This window comes from Leopardus geoffroyi, chromosome A3 (assembly GCF_018350155.1).
Source record: "Leopardus geoffroyi isolate Oge1 chromosome A3, O.geoffroyi_Oge1_pat1.0, whole genome shotgun sequence".
In the NCBI taxonomy this organism is placed as follows: domain Eukaryota; kingdom Metazoa; phylum Chordata; class Mammalia; order Carnivora; family Felidae; genus Leopardus; species Leopardus geoffroyi.
Genome location: NC_059336.1, coordinates 37117687 through 37133532, shown reverse-complemented (window position 1 = coordinate 37133532; position 15846 = coordinate 37117687). Strand labels below are relative to the sequence as shown.

Here is a 15846-nt window from a genome sequence, read left to right as displayed (position 1 = left end):
AAGTAACCCTTCTACAGAGATAAGTTTGGTAGTCTAAATAAGTCAGTGGAGGGAATGTGGCATGGAGGTATCTTTGGGGACACATAACCTAGAAAAATGCACTATCAGGCCTAGACAATTGTTATGAGGGCAGTTTTTAAAAAGAGGCTGAGAATCTGGATTTTTATGTTAAGTCTCTTGGTTTTTAATTACCAGTAGCTAAAAAAGTACTTTATAAGTATTGGACAAATTAAGTAAAAAATGACCTTGAAATAAATTTGGGCTACCAGCTCCTAGTTTATGTACTCAAGGTTGCATGTTCCAGCTGTTCAGTGTAATTTTTATTTCAACCTTGCCCTTTCATCATGGTGATCCAAGCAAGTCTGAAGCAAAAACACTAAGTGAAGGGGCATTCACTGAGATTAGTACTAGAGCTTAAATGAGTCTTATGCCCTGCCAGAATCCATGCAATATCTGGTAGGACTTCTGTGAAAAGCTTTCACGATGTGTGGTCCAAAAGTAGAGAAAGACTGTATTCTGAGTTTAGCCATAGCTCAGGGCTCCACTGCCTTTCTACATGTTAAGAATGTCTTCTAGGTAGTGATATGCTCCTCTTTTAAATTTTTTTTAATGTTTTGATTTTTGAGAGACAGAGACACAGAGCATGAGTAGGGGAGGGGCAGAGAGAGAGGGAGACACAGAATCCAAAGCAGGCTCCAGGTTCTGAGGTGTCAGCACAGAGCCCAGTGCGGGGCCTGAACTCACGAGCTGTGAGATCATGACCTGAGACAAAGTCAGATGCTTAACCAACTGAGCCACCCAGGTGCTCCAACATGCTCCTGTTTTAACACACTGGACTGCTTTCAGTTTGTTTTGATTAAGATTCACAGGAATGTTATTTATCTAGAACTGGAAAATGCAGTGTGTATACAGTGACCTTTGATTTTTGAGCCAAAAATCAAAACACATAATTGACCAGAGGTTTCTTCTGTCACTTCTGAATGTGAGAAATACTCTGGGAGAGCCCATCTGAATGCCAACAATTTGGAGATTCTGGGATGGTTTTATAGGAACAGGAGAGATTATTTGAAATCCAGAATCATGATGGCTATGCATATATGTGCTCACAGGGAATTTATACCTTAGGTACTAAAGATTTCAGAGTAACTATTTCTCACACTTCCCTTTGTGAAATGCTTTTTTTCTTCCAGTTTCCAGATATAGGAACCAATTTTTCTTATAAAGTTTCCCTTTCTCTATCCTTTTCTTTTTTCCATCCATACCACCAACCTATATGTTTCTGGCTTTGAAATTATAATCACTGCTGTCAGAAGAAGAGCTTTTTATAAGAGAACATATTTAAATAATTTTTTTAATGTTTAGTTTTGAGACAGAGACAGAGTGCAAGCAGGGGAGGGGCAGAGAGGGAGACACAGAATCTGAAGCAGGCTCCAGGCTCTGAGCTGTCAGCACAGAGACCGACACAGGGCTCAAACTCACCGATGGTGAGATCATGACTTGAGCCGAAGTCAGACGCTCAACAGACTGAGCCACCCAGGCGCCCCTAGAACATGTTTTATCCTACCAGGCACATAAGGGGTTATTTGTTCCTGATAAAGTAAAAGGTGGAAAGGGTTGGACATTGTCCCTTTTCAGTTCCAATGCCTTCTTAAACTTGATTCCTTTCTCATCCAGAGTCTGCTGACTGGAGCTCCAGAGCATCTTCAAATTGGAAGATTAGAGCCACTAACTCCAGGCTTCAACCAATTCCTAGGTTTTTGTTTTTGTTTTTGTTTTGTAAAGGACCCAAAGGTACACACACATCCCAAATCTGACATTGACATGTAGCTTAAAGGTAAATACCACTTTGCAATTCTCTTTATTCCTTCACTGAATTAATATTAAGGATGTGCCTGTTATGTGACAGGCACTGTGCTAGGCAACAAACATATAATGGTGGGCAGACTAGAGATGGTTCCTGTCTTTATGAAACTTGCAGCTATGAAGACAGCAGACATTAATAAATACTAGTGAGAAACCATGAGTAAAAATTAATAACAACCTAAGTAAATATAAAGTTGCATTTGACTTAAGTGCTGAAAGGAAAGGGGCTAAGAGATTTGATCTGGTCAGGAAAAGTGAGGGAGATTTTTACTGAGGATGTAGCCACTGAACTGAGATTTGAGGGATAAGTAAGAGTCAACCAAGTAAGGCAGAGAAAACCCCTCTGGGAGCGTGGAACACCACATGGAAGACTGTGTTGAGAAGGAGCATTAGGGAACAGGAAAAAAATATCTACAGGTATGGCTGGCCCATATGGAGCACTATACGCCTGAGGGGTGGGTGGAGACCAGTCAGAGAAGGGCTCTGTGGGCTGTTAATATGTCCTGTTTGCCTAGAAACCAATAGAAAGATAAGTAAATGAGTTTGAAGCTACTGGTGATGGGCCTCTTCTGTACTACCCTAAAGAAGGGTAGGTTGGGGGTTGCAGTTAGAATGGGTACAAAGGGGTTTTCAGTTCTCCAGAGAAAATAATACCTAAAAGTAATGGTTATAATTTTGAAAAGATATTAACAGATTTGAGATTTATTAGCAAATAAAATTGGAGTTGGTTTGGAGAGGGGATTAAGGGAGAGAGCAGGCTCAAGGGTGATTTGCATAATGGGATGAATGTTGGTATCTTGATCTGGGAAGTAAAACCCAGAGGAAGATAAGATTATGAGATCCTGAGGTTACTTTTAGGCCAGTTGAATTTAGGATGTCTTTGAGACATTTAGAAATTAGAAAGTGAGTAGTTGTCTAAAAGTTTAAGGATGTTGACTGGAGATTAGACTCTAGCTCATACAGTGGGTGATTAAAGGAGGGCATACAGGTAAGACCCTTTAAGAATATTATGGAATAAGAGAAGAGAGCTAGGGTTGTATCTTGTTATCAAACATTTATTGAGTGGGTAAAACAAGAGATTCCCATACTGAAGGTACAGAAGGGGTTCCATGAAGGAAGGAGGAAAACTAGCCACAGCTCGGGAAGCCACAGGTTGATAGCATGCCAAAAAGAAAAAAGGAGTCACTGGTATCAAATGGTGATGACACGAGAAGGAAGATGAAGATTTGGGAATATTCTTTGGTTTTAGTAAGGAGGTCTTGGGTCACACTGACAAGAACTATTTTGGTGGAATCTTAGGGCAAAACATATTGAAATGAATTGGCAATTTTCTCTGGATATTTTCCAGTCCCTCTCCTTCTTATGCAAACACAGGGGGAGTCATTTAAAGCAAATGTATCTAGTTTGGTTCTTTAGTAAATGGAAATTGGAACCAAAGATCAATATCATTTGACACAGAGTGGTCATGAGCCAGTCTTCAAACGTTTGCTTAATTCCAACTAACCTGTGATTCAACTTCTTCCTACCACTAGTTTTCTGCAGTGTGTTAGAATGCAATATTATCCTTTAAAAATTACTTTTACATGGGCAATAAGAGAAGGGGATAATATACTTGATTTTTTTTTTTTACAGAGAAATTGTCAACATTAAAACTTGGATGGCAGCTTTAGCAAATGCCTAGGGACAAGTATTTCTTCCTAGTTCTTTAATGAGCTTAAAAAAATACCTTGGTTATCAAACAGAAAAAGAAATAACTGGAATTTGTGTTGAAGGTAGTCCAGTGAGTGGGTAAATAAATGATGTAAATTTTTAAAATGTCAGTATTAGAAATTGGTGAATTGTACAGATAGGAAGTTGATCCAATGCCCCAAGCTATTATTTTGCAAATAATAACCAGAGCCTACAATTGCTCACTCTTCTTTCAGATTTACTTTTCTAGGAAAGGAAATATTATTTTTTCCATGTACACTTAAACCATCAAATTAATTTAAAAAAGGTCTTTTGATGGCCCAAGTTTATTTTAAACAACTTAGAGAAAAATATTTTAAGTTTTTCTGTTTATACAGGAAAACATCATTTTGCCAAAAGCAGCTGAATCAAAATGACAAAGTTTAAGATTAAAAACAAGTATATTTAAAATATTTCCAGTGGAATACAGGTTTGGAGAAAAGTGTTTGTTAACTGCTGACATCTGATGTGATGCTAGAAAAAAGGATGCTTGGAGAGACCCAGAGCCTCTTTAAAGTACATCTTGCATTATCATATAAGTCATAGTCATTTATTCACTCAGTGATCACGTATTTTGAGTATCTACATATTTCCACAAAATGTTATAGATATTAGACAACAACAGTGAATTTATGGACAGATCCATGCCCTCATTGAGTTTATATTCTAGTGGAGAGGAAAAATAATAAATGTGTAGTCTCAATAGAAGGCAATGAGAAGTTTTATGGAGAAAACTAGATACAGTGGGAGAAAGAAGAGTAACAGTGGGTGTTAATGCAGTTAAGTTGGTAAAGGAAGCTTTCTGTGAGGTGGTTATGTGGAGGTCTGAAAACTTGAAGGAGCAAGTTTTTATAATTATGAGACTAAAAGAGCATTTTATAAAGTACAAAGACCCTGGAGCATGCATGGTGTGTGCCCCACAAAGCAAAGCCTTGCCAGCTCTATATTCTCCCAAACCTTGAGGACATAGGAATGGGTTTACTCCAGCGCCTCCCTGAAGATGCTCTCATTAGCAGTGGCATCCAAAGAAGAAAAATCTGCCTTCTATTATTGTCTCATCTTGGTGAGTTTAGTTTGCAAATTTTCTGTGGTTTCATTAAACTGAACCAGAAGGAGTTTCTGAATAGATCTATTGCTTTGGAAAACTGAATTAGAAGCCAGCTTGAAGTCTGGCTCCTTGGGGGAACATCCAACCTCCCCAGCTTACCTCTGGCAAAACTGACTTTATTTGCTTCCCTTACCGAAGACAGACCCAGGAACCTACCATGTCCAAAGGCACATTATGGTGGTTCAGCCCATGGTACACAAGCACACCAAGGTGCATGTACTAGCTCATCAAACCCAAAGGCTTCAGTGAATACCATACCATACAGAGCAAGGGCAAGACAAGATTTTTGGCACAGTGATATCTACAGCCTAAGGGGTGATTCATCTATTTATATAGACTGGTGATAAACCTATATGGTCTTCTTTGGATTTTAAACTTTGGTGAAGGGACCATATGGGTGATATTTGACTAAACTGACCTGCATCCCCAATTGCAGGGGAAGCTGTGGTGGCATTCTCTTAATGTACATTTACATCCCTTATTCTGGACACCCAGTTGGCTTCCCTGAAGCCCCATTCTACCCAATGTGATATTATGTGTGGCCCATACATTATTTAAAAGAAAACAACAACAACAACTACTACTACTACTCATAATTGCAAAATTGAGGGAATTCACAGCAAACCTGGATTTCTTTGCACTCTTGAAAAACTCTGGCAATAACAGCATCACATTCCCTGTTGGAAACAATTGGCTGGGCCTTAACAGATGATTTCCTTATGTGGGGCAGGTGCCTTCCATTGCTCATGAGTCCTCATCATCCCTTGTTATATCTTATTTGCTCACATTACTTAGTTTCATTTCCTGTTTGGCCTCTATAGACTTTAATTCTTATGATTCCTCCTTTTAGTCATTATCTTGTTCTTGTCACTCAGGTTCTTTTTCCTCAGTGTTGAGGATAGCAAAAGGAATGATGTCATCATGGTGGATACATCCAGTGGCCACTACAATCTGGTACATAAAGCTGAAAGTGAATCAAAGGATTCTCTCTTTCTTCATCCTAATATTGTGGTAATTTGATGGAATGATGATAGGCATAAAAGCAGTTAGTCAATAGTGAGAGAAAGTTTAAGATGGTGTGAGTCTTACAATGGGAGATCAACTATCCTAAAGAGAACAGATGGGGCTTTCTCAATATTTGAGAGTCTAAAAGCAGGAGCCTGGTTTTATGTCTACTTTGGATAATGATTTTTCAAGCTATTTTGGCAAAAGAAAAATTCAAACAAAGGATTCAGCCACCTGTGTCTTCCCTAGACTGTAAGCTCTTGAGGGCAATGGCCACATGTCTTTTGTTCACCAGTGTTCGCCCAGTGGTAAGTCCATAGCACATTGGAGACCCTCAGTAGACTGGAAAAATTAAAGCTGCAGTGCCATGATATGTGAGCTCTCCTTGTAACATATGTCCCTAGCTAGGTCAGCCTCAAGGACTCCCAGACAACTGAGTCAGAACCACACCTTACAATTTTTTGAGTGGCTATAGAAATTCCATTTGGATTGAAGCTGCCCAAAATGGTTATAGCACACAGGGAAGAAGAAAGATTTTACAATAGAGGCCAACTATTCATGCATCAAAACATCATTCCCCTCTTGTTCAGCCTTGAAACATCTTCCTTTAATTAATTACTCCTGCATTTGTTTCCTAAGGCTGATGAACAGCTGGCTTGTACTTGAAGTTACACAAAGAGCTGGGTTTAGGAGTACATTTTAGTATCCGCTACTTCATCTAATAGCTCTGGGGCATATTTCAAACATCTTGTTATTGAGCCTGCCTATATTATTACCGCCTGTGACCTTCCCTTTGGTAGCTGCCAGGGCTGATTGGAACTCATCTGCTTCTTTCTGAGCAGGGTTATGGGAGGAAGGAAGCTGGAGAGATGTGAATAAGATCTAGATCTGGTACACACTTTGAAGAATACCCAAAGTTTCTTTGAAAATGATTAAGCCATGGCAGGATAATTTGGGATAGAAATTGTGATATTTTTCTTCCTATATTTCTTCCTGCACTGTAAACAGGTAGCCATGCTGTGCAGTTCCATGTCTCAAGACTTTTTGGCAGGCTGAAAGCAGAATTTTATAGGAAGATCATGATTCTTCCTGTCCTTGAGCCTAGGTGTCCTGGGTGGAGGGGAGCAGCCAGTAATACAGGCCTTTGAGGATGACAAGGTTCACAACTGGTGCAATGTCACTTCTACTACATTCTGTTCGTTAACGTGAATCAGAAGGCCAGCCTGGATTCAACAGGTATTAAAGTAGACCTTGCCTCTTGATGGGAGGCACATTGCAAGTGGCATGAAAATGGAAGATTGGGGCCATTTTGCAATCAGCTTATTCCTTGGAGCCTTTGCAAATTTGTTGAGGCCAGAACGCCTGTATCAGATTGACCACAGGTGCTTCTGGCTTTGAGCTTATCTCTAAGCAGTGATTACAAGAGGACTGGACCTACAAATTAAACACAAATACCTGGAGGACAAGAGCTTTTTTCTTTCTTCCTGCACCATTTGCATAACTTAATATCATACTAATCATCTTATTGATAATTCTTTTTGTTCAGTTGGAGATGGAAAATTGATGCTCACAAACCTAGGACATTATGTATGTAGTTAGTATTTATCTAGAATTACTTTTTTTTTTTTTTTTTAATTGCCTGGTATTTGGACTTAAGAAATATGCTATCTGTGTTCTGGGACTTAAGAAGCCATGAACTTATGTAGAAATTTTGGCCAGTAAAACTCAGGAATACATTTCTTTATAATTTCTTTAAAATAGTCTTAATCCCTATATCCCTGTCCTGTTGAGCTATTGAAACTCATTCATAGCCATTACTGGGGTTCTTATACCCGCCTGTGGGAATTCAAATATCTGTGGAAAGAAGAGAGGAAAGGTCTCTGGGCTCTATCTTGTCACAATTCAAGCCACAATTCATGTGGTTCCTTGGAATTGAACAGAGCTGAGCCTGATATAGGGAGCAGATATCTTCAAGAGGTCCTGTCCACTTGTGCTGTCTTGGAACTATTCCACTTCCATGAGCACAAGCCCAGGCCAGGCTGCTGGAGGATAAGAGAGCACATGGCACAGGCTGAGTCTTCTCTGCTAGGCCACCCCACACCAGCTAGCACCCAGCCCACTTCCTGCTGACCTTAATCATTTGCAGGAGCCCCGCTGCCATCAGCCAAGCCTAGCCCAAACCAGCAGAACTCCCCAGGCCACTATAGACTTAAGACAATAATAAATGGTGGTTGTTTTAAACCACTAAGTTTTATGGTAATTTGTTACACAAGATCAGTATATCAATAGTTAATTAATACACTAGAAGAATCAGTGTATCAGGTTTCTGCAAGGAGGAGAGACTTCGAAGATTTGGTCAAGAGGGGAGGACTGGGTAATTATTCCAGGCAGGGGAAAGAGCTTTTCCTGATTTGGTTTCAGCCTTTCAATTTATCAATCACAGTTCTCTTAGATAGATGTCATCTTCTTTCTTAGGCTCTTTTTCCCACGTCATTCAACCTCCTCCTGGATTCTGAGGAAATCAGAGCAACTGTAAGCAAGGGACCCCAGCCACCACAAGAACCCTAGGCCTCCTGGGCCAACCTCAGCAACTTCCTTTCCCTTCAACTAAACTCAGGGGACAGGAACACTTGGACCCTTTTGGCAGATTTATATAGTGTTCACCAGGCCCAGGAATCTCCTTGAGTGCCCAATAAAACAAGGTATTTTTGCTCTTGTTTTATTCCCAGGACCTAGACTTTCATTACAAAATAAAATTTAGAAATAAAAATAAAGCTTCCTTCACTCCTGGGGCTTCTACCCTCTTTGCCTATGAGCTGCCCTGCCCTTCTGGTTCTCAGGCTCTTGGTCTGTAACTCTCAGGATTTCCAACTTCCTGCCTCTTCCCCAAACTGATGCCACTTTCCCAGGCACTGGGAGTCACGTCTGAAAGGGTCAGTCCCCGGAATTCCTTGTGGTAACAGCGGGGAGACAGCCACTCCTGTCTGTTAATTGGCACAGGAAATGAGCAAAGTTGAATGTGGTTCTCCTGTGATTAGAAACCTTTTAAAACAACAAGCATGGCTGAATCTTTCCTTCAAAGAAGGTTTAGAGTGGGTCGAGAAACCTGAGAAGTATCTAGGTGATTTAATGAAAAAGTTAGATTGGAGTCTTTTCATTTTGTAGAGTGAAAATGTAAAACAAAACAAGAAGTGAAACATTCCTAAATGTTAGAGACTCATGAGTCTCCCTCACACTTCTCTCTGGTGTTGCTAAAATAAATCATACAGAACACATCCCATTTAGTTTCCTTTCCCATTCATCCTCCTTTCCCTCATGTCTTCATAGCAGGCCTTTTAAGGATCTGAGAGTCTTTTTAAGTGCTGCCTCCTCCCGATTTTGCTCTCTGACAGATGTTGATTTTAATGATTCCCCCTTCTTAGGTTTCAAAACCATCAGGGTGTTTGTTCTTGTAACTAAAAATTAAACTGGAATAAAACTTGTTTTATTTCAGAGAGATCTAGGGAGGGTTGAGAAGGCCTACCTACAATGTTATTAAGATATGAAGAAAATAATATGTGCACAGAGGCATGCACCCTACCTTTTACCACCTTCGGTAGAATCCACTCACACTTTTGCTTATACAGCTATACACTTATATTTTCTCTTTGTTCCCTAAGTGCTTAACTCAGTCCTGAGCACAGAGTAAGCACTTAATACACTTTTGCTGATGTGAATTGAAGGCCTGGGGTATTTCCTACAGATTAAGCAATTTTGACACCATAATCCCTAAATAATTCCCAGGAAGTGCCTTGCACAATGGTTTCTATTGCAGGCACATTAGGACTCTTGATTCCTGTCTTTTTTGCTGTTTGTTTCTGGTTCATGTGTCAAGCCACTCACTCACTACCTCTTGGTTCAGTTCTTTAGATAGTCAGAGGAAAATGAGTGATAAGTCCGGGGCAGGACATTTTTATTCTCCGTGTCTCAGAAACTAGATTGCAAAGCAGAGAATTTGTCCTCTTTGCTGAGTAATATAATGATTATCACCCACAAATATTTGGAGAGGGATGGTCAAATGCAGCAAGAAGAGATGAAGGTACTTTCAATAGAAATGAAACAGTTCCAATTCTGAGGCCTACTCTGAGCATGGGGAAATGTGGGTGAAATATTATAGCAGCAACAGGAATGCTTATTGAACTGTGAAAAGCATTTGCTACATAAAGAGGGCCTTAATTCCTTTGATGTTATCAGGGAGGGATGTATTAGGTTCTGCAAAAGCAAGTGGCAATGATCAGCAAATGCATTTTTAAAATGTTCTTCTCCTTTAATATCAGATGACTATAACTTAATCTCTAGTTTGAGGGTTATTCTTCTTACCCCTCCCCCCAAAAGAGGGTGTGGTCAGGGCAATTAAGAAGACCAATTAAGAGGGCCATTTTAATTTCTAGAATGAGTCACCATCTTATTCTTACTATTCTGTTGCTTTTGTATTTATGAGAAACATAAATTGAGACGTTGGGATCTCTGAACTAACAAAGAATTGTGTATAAATTACAACTCTATTAATTGAAATAGAAGACTATGGCATTTGATAATCAGATACAAAAATGTCCATAATAATTTGTATTTACTTTCCAAACAGTTCTGTAGAACCAAGTTGGAAATCCTTTAAGAAATTATATTATAAAAATAAAGGCATGGAAAATCACATTTGATTTTGAAAGGGCAAAAACTTTTTTAAGTAAAAAATGTATTCCCTTTTTCATTCTTTAATATGGGCTAAAGATAAAGAGTCACTGGGGGAAAAGTCAAGCATTTTACTTATTCCCAGTTTCAATTGGTAAAATTCAAAATGGTGCTTAGTGTGGCAGCTAAAAGGAAAATTGATTTAATAGGTTAAAATTAACAGTTGGACAGAACTTGCACCATGAGCGATATGGAAAGATCATGACAATACCAAGATAGCTAGTTTCAGACTGTAGATTTGCTCTCAAAAAGAGCATCTTATCTGTATTTACACCTTGGTAGGTGGACACTAAAGGGATGCCAGGAATGTGCTTTAGCTGGAATGCTCTGCTAACCAGGGGATTTGGAGAAAAAAGCAATTCCTATTTCTATACCTTTCTTTTGCAACTGTTTACAAATACCATGAAGCTGTGATGTCTGTGTGTCTTATTGATGTGGCTGTAGGATGCAGATTCTGTTCATAAATCCACCCACCCCCTGCCCTCTAAGCCATGTTGTTTAGGTCAGAGCCTGATTCTTGTCCAGTCTATCACTGACTCGCGTTGGAAATTGACACAGAATATATCCCAAACATAGGCATTTGTCTGGAGTCACCTTAATACCATAAATTATATCTGCTTACATTCAGGCTTAGCATCCCCTGTCAGTTTCCGTTGGAAGTTTCAACTCCCCCCTGATTCTGACCCACCCGGTTAATGCATGATCCTCCTTCCCCAAAGCCTGGGAGAATGAGGAAAGACAGGCATTTGATAAAAGCCCATTACCATTCAAGAGAGGGGGAAAAAGAGAGAACAGAGCTGGAGCCACCCCATACCACGACCAGCAGTTGTTGGGTTTAAAATTTCACGTTGGCCTCTTTCTTATTAGACAGCCTAAGCTGGCATCAAGGGGCTATCGACTGTCAAAACAGCAGCCAGAGAAACAATCGACAAAGCCATCCCTTGAGAATGTTGAGTAAACTGGGGAAAATACTGTCAAAGGAGTTAATGTGCAAGCTGGCACCCAATGCCAGACCCAGCGTGAGAACCACTTACGTGGTAATTGTCCCTCCCGGTGTCCCTCGGCTCTGTCAAACACTGCCCCAGGCTTGCCTTTCAGCACAGGAACTGATCTCTTTTTGACAAACTGAAATACACACCCACCCTAAAACCCTACCAGCTGAGGGTGGGGAATGCAGGTGGGAAAGCAAGCAATTCTCTAGCAACCGGTGGGGGGTTCAGTTTCTCCAGACTCCCCTAGGGTCGGGCAAGCTGGGCCAACTGTTTCTGGGAACGCTTGGGTGATATTTATGTGCAGCCCTGGACTCAAGGGGGAGATAAAGCCAGACACCAGCTGAATCTCACAAAAACCCTTACACCCAATCCATTTGTAGTCGGAGCTCCTCAGTACCAAAGTCCCGCACCCTCCTCTGTGGCATTTAGAATAATATGCTTCCCCAAAAAGAGAAAGATCCTGTAGTCAGAACCAAAGAGTGCATTGCAGCACCAACTCTTAGGGCCTGGTGGCAGGGCTCGCTGAAACAGTGTGAAATACTTTAAGTAATAGAGAAAAAGTGTCACTGTAGTGTCACTGTAATTACAAAGGTCAGAAATATGCAATTTGAAATAATGGGATTGAATAGGAAGACAGTAATCCCAAGAGAGGGCTGGGGTTTTATTTGTTTTTTGGGGGGGGGTGTTTTTGTTTTTGTTTTATATCAAGAGAGACACCTGTCTCAAATTCGAGCGGATGCCTAGACTGCAGAATCCCTTAACATTTTGGAAATCATATCAGTTCACTACTCTGCCAAGTTCTCCAGTCACCCAAAAGAATGAGCAAATAGGGTTTATAAATATAAATAAATACAACTTGTGAAAAAAAGCCACTTGGAAATGATTTTGAACAGGCAGCATATGTATGAACATAAAAAAGTAACTAAGACACCCAAAACAAAAATAAATACAGGTTATAAATAGGCCAATCAAAAAAAATGTCTAATAAATGTGGATAGTTAATTCAGTCATTACTAATTTAAAAACTTTAAGTAAAAAGAGCAGTGCCATATTTTTTTGCTCTAATCAGCAAATTTAAAAATGATAATGCCAAATGCAATTCATAAAATAAGATTAATGGAAATTTGTATTGCTGCAAGCCATTGGAAAAGCAATTTGATTATAGGAGTCCAAAATGTTAAAAATACTTGTGTAGTTGTACCCAGTCATTCTGCTATGAAGAAGGGTCTTCCCTCAAGCCCCTGCCATTGAACAGTGTGGAACCACGTGTACAGGTGGCCCCTCTGTGTCTAGACCACTCATAATCCTGACCTTCCATCTTCCAGTCAAAAGATGCCGGTTCATAATTCATTCACTTACTTCTGTGGAAATCTAGACTTTGTGTAGGGTGGGTGCAGACAGGGGCTGATACGTGGCTTTTATTCTCCTTATATTTTGCCCAAGTATCATTCTACTCACCTTTTTGTTGTTGTTCACTTTTTCCTCTTTTGAGGTTGTTAGGGACTCAATATCATTGGCGATGCAGGTTCCTTTTTAATTTCTTTTTCTTTCTTCTTCTTCTTTTTTTAAATGTGTGATAACCAAAGAGAAATTAGAGGGAAAATGCCTTTATTTTATCAAAAGTATTTTCACATTGCTTTTTTTTAGATTTTCTAAATTTTTGACACAGATCATTATTTTTGCCATTAGGAAAAAAGTCCAATTTAAATTACTTCACAATATGAATAACTTTACAATTTGTATTTAGGGTAAAAACGAAGGTAGTAATTATGTAGATTTTTAAAGACTTTTCCAAATAACAATTGAGAAAGAAATTAATTATGGCAAGGCATGAGCTGTATCTATCAATGCTCAGATAATTAAAGTTATTTCAGAAGTTCAGTAAAAATGCTTTCATTGAAGATGAAGTCTGAAATGCCACTGGGGCTCACATTGCTATTTTCTTATTCATGTTATAAAGGTTCTAAAGAAAGCCTTTCTTTAAAAAATTGCCTTGTAGATAAGGAAAATCAATTAGAACGGATTTCAATAGTTCATCTTCTATAAAACAGCATCATGCAGTGTTCCATCCAGAAATATTTTTCATCTCCTGTGAAGGTATGAAAATCGCATGGTGGCTTTAGTGTAGTTTTGTTAAGAAATGAAATCAGCACAGGGGCGCCTGGGTGGCTCAGTCGGTTGAGTGACCGACTTCGGCTCAGGTCGTGGCTCAGGTCGTGATCTCACGGTTTGTGAGTTTGAGCCCCGTGTCAGGCTCTGTGCTGACAGCTTGGAGCCTGGACCTGCTTAAGATTCTGTGTCTCCCTCTCTCTCGGCCCCTCCCCCACTCGTGCTCTGTCTCTGTCTCAAGAAATAAATAAACGTTAAAAAATTAAAAAAAAAAAAAAAAGAAATGAAATCACCACAACATCGTTCATTTTTGCTTTAGTACAAAATAGCAATGGTAATCTCCATATGTATTAAGGCTGACCTTACTGGTTCAAACACTGAAGTCTCACACCCCAGGATACTCTCAGTCCCAAATTGTTCTTATCTATCCCAGAGCTGAGTGGCTCAAAATAATAGCCATCTTATTATTATATCTAATGACTCTGTAGTTAGGAATTCACTAAATTTCTGCTCCATATGATGATGCCCCCTGGTGTCACTCTTGGTATTGGTCTTGGTGGTTGGGCTGGTCCGGAGGGTCTAGGACAGCTTTAGTCCCTTGCATGGCATGGTGTATCAGTGAGGATGTCTCAAAGGTTGATCTCTACTGGGCCCCTATCCCTCTCTGTATAGTGTCTCGTCCTCTCCAGGTATTCTTTTCAGCAGGGTACTGAAACTCCTTACCTGGTGGCTCAGCGTTCAGGGTGGCTCAGGGCTCTGAGTTCTGACAGACAGGAAGTAGAAGCCAATGGACAGGAAGCTAGTCTTTTAAATCTGGGCCTGAAAACTGCTAGTGTCACTTCCCATGTATTGTGTTGGTCAGAGTAGTCACAAACCCCGGGAAGGGAACAGAAAGAACATAGGATATATTTCTCAGTGAGAGGAGTGTGAAAGAACTTAAGATTGACTTTAAACTACAACACGGATACTGTGTTTTAACATAGTAACTGCAAGCTGTAGTTTAACTTGTCAAAATAAAATAAGATAAAATAAATTATTCTCATTTTGTAGTTGAAAAAACTGAGCCTTAGAGAAGCTGAATAATTTTCTCAGATCACACAACTAATATCAGAGCTCTGGTAAAGCTTAGGTTGATCTATGAAAATTATGCCATTTTCTTTATGCTACATTGGCCACAGAGAAGCATTTCATTGTGTATTCACAGATGGGAAACCTCTGCATATTGAGTACACGGAGGTATGGTATACATCCATGGGAAAGGAAGACGATGAGTAGAAACTCCTCTCCCATGCTTGTGATAGACAGATGGGAGAATTGTCTAGCAAAGATTTTAATTCCCCATCTACCAAGGCACATGGGGTGTAACAAACAGACCATTGGGCTATCTCATGAGGTGTCAGGTTACTCATGAGGCCTGCCAAAGAGTACACGGAAGGTTACAACCATTAGTCCTGTGTCTGATTCTGCTGTATAACAAAGCACCCCAGAACTTAATTGCCTGAACAACTCTTCCAGTCTCAGCAGCCCAGGCTAACTGTGGCAGGGCTTCCTCATGTGTCTACATTCACCTGCCGGCTTAACAGGTCTGGGATGGGCTTCCTTCAGATGTCTTGTGGTTGGCAGGCATTTGCCAGGGGCTGGCCAACTATTGGCTGGTAAGCCTTGCTTCTTTTCCACATGACTTTTTAACCGCCAACAAGTGAAATAAGGTTTGTTCATGCGAAAGCTTCAGGGTGTCAAGCATAACAGTGTGCAAGGCTTCCTGGGATGGAGGCTCAGAACTCACACAACATTGTTTCCTTTGTATCCTATTGGCCAAAGCAAGTCAGAAGCCCAGCTGTTTCAAGCAGTGGCAAAATAGACTTTGCTTCTCTTGATAAGAGAGGTGCAAAATCCCATTGAAAGAGTGTGGATACAAAGAGAATAACTGCAGGCATCTTTGCAATTCTAAGACAAGATGAATTGGTTGATATCCTGTACACTATTTAACAGCCAGTTGCAGACCCCCACAACTCTGATGAAATGTCTTAAATGAAATTGTGGGCATTGTGAATTCAACAAGAAACCCTATCCAAATAATTAAGCTATAACAAAATCAATAATTCCAAAGGGTATTCTGAAGTGCTTCTCATCCTCACTACCCACAATTTTAACTTATTGTGGTCCACTGTAAGGATTAAACTGCATGTGTAAGGAAGAGCCTCCCCCCGCCCTCCCCCCCGACACCACCACCCCGGGCTGTTTACAGCTGGACCCTACTAGAAATTAAGTAATATCTCTTAGATACACACATCAATATTCTACAGTAAAACG

General features: G+C 40.1%; 1 long non-coding RNA gene across 1 annotated transcript; it reads right to left on the bottom strand.

Annotated features, from left to right (window-relative positions):
• Nucleotides 1-7934: 7934 nt before the first annotated feature.
• LOC123579666 lies at nucleotides 7935-12981 on the bottom strand. The gene is made up of 2 exons (XR_006702882.1): nucleotides 12883-12981; nucleotides 7935-8216 (listed from the first exon to the last, which is right to left on the bottom strand). It is a non-coding gene; the product is annotated as an uncharacterized LOC123579666 (long non-coding RNA).
• Between the last annotated feature and the right edge of the window lie 2865 nt (nucleotides 12982-15846).